Source organism: Nicotiana attenuata, unplaced genomic scaffold, assembly GCF_001879085.1.
Source record: "Nicotiana attenuata strain UT unplaced genomic scaffold, NIATTr2, whole genome shotgun sequence".
NCBI lineage: Eukaryota > Viridiplantae > Streptophyta > Magnoliopsida > Solanales > Solanaceae > Nicotiana > Nicotiana attenuata.
The window spans coordinates 59,968-65,967 of NW_017671357.1; positions in this window are offsets into that span (position 1 = coordinate 59,968).

Sequence of the window (6,000 nt, forward strand, 5' to 3'; positions counted from 1 at the left end):
TAGAATTATATACCCTGTTGGTATAGCTATATACTATACTGGTATTATGTGTTAGTTAATTTTTGGTTGTATTAGCTACATTAAATCGGTACACAATTTGATTTTTCTTTAGTAATAGTATGAAAAAAAGAATAATAAAAAATAGTGAAAACAGTAAATGAAATTAGATTATGAAGAGAAAAAGAATATAAAAAAAGAAGTTAAATCAAATTAGAAAAGGAAAAAAGAAAAAAATAAGAAGAAAACGAGAAAAAAGAAAAGGAGAAAAGAAAAAAAAAGAAAAAAAAAGAAAAGAAACATAGAAATAAAAAAGAATTGGAGAATAAAGAAAAAAATTCCCCACAAAAATTACTATGGGTAGGAAATATAATTAGTTTATGGGTAAAAAAATAAATTGATAGACAAAGGTAAATAATTTTGTTTTGGTGGGTAACTGTGTCACAGCATTTCATAGACCTCTCTCCATGTTTTGTCTCGTAACGTTAACTTCTCTTTTGTTTTGTCTCTAACTCTAACTTCTCTTGTGGCAATATTACACTTAATTCACCTATTTTAATTTTTTTTGTTTTGCACGTTTCTCTTAACTTGTTAACAAAAAATATAAGAAGTAACAGTTTAATTAATTTACTCTCATTAGTATACTTTTTTGTTAAATTAATTTTATTAATATTTTTAAATTCTGTTAAAATAAGTATAACCAGAAAGTGAAAAGCAAAGAAGTCAAGAATTGAACATGGCGATAAGCTGACATAAAACAAGACAAAAGTCTAGAAGAAAAAGACAAATCATAATAGCAAAAAATAAGTGAAAATAAGAACATCAATATATTAACTATATGAGCTAATGTTAATCGTACATAAATTATCAGTTGTAAATAAAGAATTAAGGAGTATCAATAAAGCAAAGAGCCCTCTAGGAGAATTCAAGATTCATCGAATAATCGTGATTTAAATTGTAGACGATAAATTGCGTTGAGAAAATAAATTCAAGACCGAAAAATATCGCAACAATCGTAGTAATTGATTTCAGATATTTGAGCGTTACAATCTCTACGAATCCTCTGATTCTTCTTTGCAATAGTAAATAAATTCAGGCTTTCGAGCTTGATCTTGAATCTATATTTGTTGCCACGAACGATGATCTTGAATTCAACTAGCACGAACTTTGATTTGAACTCGTACTCCTTGAACCTTGATTTGCTCTTCGTTCTTGAGCTTGAACTTGATTTCTTGAACTTGATTGCGTGAAGCTTGAAACTTGTGGAGGAATTTGCAGCGTTTGATCCACGAGCTCTTTCTTGCTTCTTGTTATATCCTCTGGTATCTTTTCTGGGTTATGAAGACCCCTATTTATAGTTGTGGGAGGGAAGAGTTATGATAAGAACAAACTCTTTCCGACTAATCAGATTGAAGAGTGACAAGGTCGCATTTGATTGGCTAGAATATGTCACTTGCACACGTGGCGCGATTTCATTAGCCTTTTAATGTGACTTGGCATGCCTTGTCATTTTGACACGTGGCATGATCCTATTGGCTCTTCCGCTTGACTTAGCATGCCACGTCATTTGACACATGGCACCAAATTGGGCCTCTAGGAAGATTATATCTTGGACTTAATAAAGCGAGCTCATCATTCGTAGGCCAATTAAATGGGCTAGCTCAATGAATTTGGACTTATTTATTTAATTCATATATATTGGACTTATATAATTATGTAACGACCCGACCTGTCGTTACTTCGCTCGCCAGTCCTCGGGCATGACTAGCCCCGTATGATGTATTATGACTTATGTAAATCGTTGGTTTTGGTTTTCAGGATGATCGGAATAGATTTGGAAGAACAATTCTCAGTTTGAAGCTTTAAATTTGAAAGGTTTGACCAAGTTTTGACTTTTGAGTATATGATCTTGGATTTGGATTTTTTATGATTTGGTTAGCTCCGTTAAGTGATTTGGGACTTATGAGCGCGATCGGAATGTATTTTGGATGTCTGTGGAAGGTTTAGGCTTGAATTGGCGAAATTGAAATTTGGCATTTTTCGGTCGGCATTGGAAATTTTGATATCGGGGTCGGAATGGAACTCCGGAAATTGGAGTAGGTCCGCTGTGTCATTTGGGACGTGTGTGCAAAATTTCAGGTCATTCGGATGAGGTTTGATAGACTTTTTGATCGAAAGCGGAATTTGGAAGTTTTGGAAACCTTAGGCTTGAATCCGAGGGTGTTTTGATGATTCGATGTTGTTTTAAGTGTTTTCGAAGATTGGTATGAGTTTGAATAGTGGTATATGACCTGTTCATACTTTTGGTTGAGGTCCCGGGGGCCTCGGGATGATTTCGGGTGGTTGACGGGAAGTTTGGAGTTGGAAATTTGCAGGTGAAGCTGCTGAAGCTTCTGTCATAACCGCAGAAGCGCAAGGAGGGTCGCAGATGCGGCCAAGGTTGAGGAAGATTGGAACCGCAGATGCGGAGGTACGAGCGCACATGCGATAGCGCAGGTGCGGGATTTCGATCGCAGGTGCGATTCTTGAGCGGTTAAGTGGATTCCGCAGATGCGCACCTGGGTCCGCAGGTGCGAGATTTTGACCGCAGAAGCGATTTAGCTGGGGCAGAACATATAAATTAAGTCCTTCGTGAATTTTTGGGTTATTCCACCATTTTCATATATAGGTTTGAGCTTGGGATAGCAAATTGAAGAGGGACTTCAAGAGGGTTTCGTGGAGGTAAGATTTTTGGACCCTAAACTTATTTCTATGATGGTTTTTAACTGTTTAAGCTTGAAATCTATGGAAATTAGTAGCAAAATTTGGGGATTTATGGCTTAAAAATGACTTTTATAGAGTAATGGTTTGATTTGGGAATTGTGTCGGCTGGCCTAGTTTCACGATAGGCGCCATCACGACCGGGTCGGTTTTAGGGTCGTGACAAGTTGGTATCAGAGCCTAGGTTACATAGGTCTCACGAGCAGGCATAGTAGAGTCTTGCGGATCGGTACGGAGACGTCTGTACTTATCTTCGAGAGGCTGCAGAACCTTTAGGAAATCCCACGTTCTTGAATTCTTATCGTGCGTCCTTGATTCAGTTTGAAATGTAACTCTTTGAATTCCTCCCACGCGTTCGTATGCGCGCATGAGCGCTCGGTATAAGCCGTGCATCGACGGTTTGTGATTCCCTTATGAGGGGCGAGATGTGATTTCTGTGTGTTGATGTTGGACCAGTCTGGAGGACTTGAGGCCGGGCTCTGCTTGTAGCTTGGCACTGAGGTGTTGATTATGTGAGCACGTACTTCTGGATTTATATGTTCGGTAGTGTCCCTATTAGTGGAAGTGATGACTGGATGGCTATGTGATGAGTATGATGTGACTGCGAGATGTGTTCATATGATTTGAATGTGACGAGAAGGGTCTGCTTGAGGGAAGGAAGAACGATTTGGTGCTTGATTTCCATCTTGGTTTGATGTGTGGCCCCGAGTTATGGGCGTGCTGAAGGGCCTTTTCATGTTGTCTAGTTGTGGAATGAAGTAAATTTCATGCCGTGATATGAGTTCAGACTCAGGAAGATTAAGTGATTGCGAAGTGTTTATGACTGTGGAAGGGTATAGAGAGATACCAGTTTGAGGCTAAGCAAGTGGATTATCTCCTGCGAAGTATTCTGAGGTTTGTGTGATCCTTATGTTGTTGGTTGGGAGTCCTCTTTTATCAGTGGAATATATGTGTTGCAATTTGAGTTTGGATCGCTTATGAGAGTGGGCTTGTCACGCCCCAAACCTCGGGGAGCGCGACCGGCGCGCGACCGAGCGAATCCGGCCGAGCAAGCCGATCTAACCTTTCTCGCCCGACTCATTCTATATTCGAAGAAGTAATGCATTACCAATTACGTATTAAACATGGGAGGGAGAGTTATTATTTAAATTCATAACCATTGCTAGTTAGATTCGTACTTAAATGCAACATGCCATAGTTAAGTTCCTAAAAGTACATACAGTTGACAGTCTAGTGGAGAAAAGTTTCAAAATACAACGTGATCCTATGACCACCCCGGCACCCATACATGACCCACATAAACGTCTATGGAGCCTCTAAGGATACAAAAGTCCAAAATGATAATGCCGGCAACAAGGCCCCGGCTATACCTCAAAGTATAAAAATTTACACAAAAGAAGAACTACAAAACCCCTGGGAGAAATGGGGGCTCACCAAGACAGCTGTGAAGGGAGAAAGGGAGCACCACTATCTGCGATCGGCACTGTCAGCAACGGAACCACCTACATCCATTCAAAGATGTAGCGCCCCTGGCAAAAGGGACGTTAGTACTGTCTAATAGTACTAGTATGTAAAGCAAACACAATTCTTAATAGGATGAACAGTGAACAAATAAAAGGAAGTTATAACATCAACAAGTACTTCACAGGATTACAAGGGAAAACACCAAATAAGGTTCACACGGCTCCGGTTAAGTCTTTCTATTCCTTTAGGTTAATGTTCTTTAGTGCCAAATGCCAAAACTTATAATATAATGCCACCGTGATTTTACACGGAGTCTGGTCTCGGCCCGACCGGCTAAGCCATCCCAAGTGAGACATATCCAAGTCCACAATGATAATTAGAAATCCAATGTAAATGCCACCATGTGTACAACATGGCGTCCGATCTCGGCCCGATCGGCTAAGCCATCTCACTTGGGACATAACCTCTTTCAATTATTCCTTGGTTCCCGTTTCTTTCCATTTTCCCATTACATGGTACAACACCTCTTTTTATAAATTTATTTCCTGGCACTTGGATACATTGTTACAACTCAAGTCTTCCCTTATTTATTCGTTCAAGTAGCTTCATCATCCATGCCGATAAGGGGGCTATCATATAAAGCATGCACACATAAGAAAGTAATGAACACTTGGGGAACACAATCACATTTTCAACTATCATGAACTCAGAGTAAACACATAGAACAATTTTGGGACAACAGTCCGTCACCCAACACATTAATGCAATACATCTAGTATGATCAATTCGAAACTCACGCCAACTATTTGGACACTAAGAATTCAACACTAAGAAGAAGAGGGTTAGCCATACATACCTTAATGGAGCTCTTCCTTAAATCCGTACAATAAATTCCACAATTTCCTAGCAACTTCGATCTATTTATGAGAAATACAAATTGAGCCAAGAATTAGAGACATGATTAAGGTTTTAGCTCATTTGAGTATACTGTCAAGCACTAGGTGTGCATTGTGGTTCTAGGACCCCTTTTGTGAGAGATTTTTATCACCTTACACCCCAATTGTCATCTTTTTAACTCACAATCTTCTCATACCCCATTATCACTCATGCATGCAAGATAGTCAATTCTTATACCCTCAAACCCACCCGTGATCACTTATTTTAGTAGAAATTTCGAAATTATAGATGAGGGCACAAGTCCTTACCTCTTAGGATGAAGGCCTAGCAGATTTTACTTGATAATCTTCAAGGGTTTAGGCAAGGATCAAGTGGGGACATGATGAAGATCACCCTCCCTCTCTAGAACTCCCTCTCTCACTCTATTTTCAGGAAAAATCACATAAAAGGGTCTAAGGGGGTGTTTTTAATGGAATGGGGTCGGGTTTTAAAAGTTAGAAAATAGGAGCCCCGACAAAATCTGCGATCGCATATGCGATCGCATAATAGACATGCGGCCCGCAAAAGGGACCGCAAAAATGGTCCCCAAAACCTGAACAAACTGCCCGGGTATGCGACAAGAATGCGGTCCGCATACCTTGTTACAACCCATATTCACATACGTTAGTTCATGCCATAAGGTCGTCGACGTAAATCCATGAAGAGATTATCTTTGAGATGATAAGAGATTAATCCTATTGGTCTTAAATAATACAAAGGTGTATAAGGGTGGTTAACAAGTATTAGAAGTTAAACGAATCAAGGATGTTGTCAGCCGTATTTTTGGGTAAACCTAGGGGTGCTTAATACTCTCAAGAGGTCGTATTTTAAGGTATATAAATC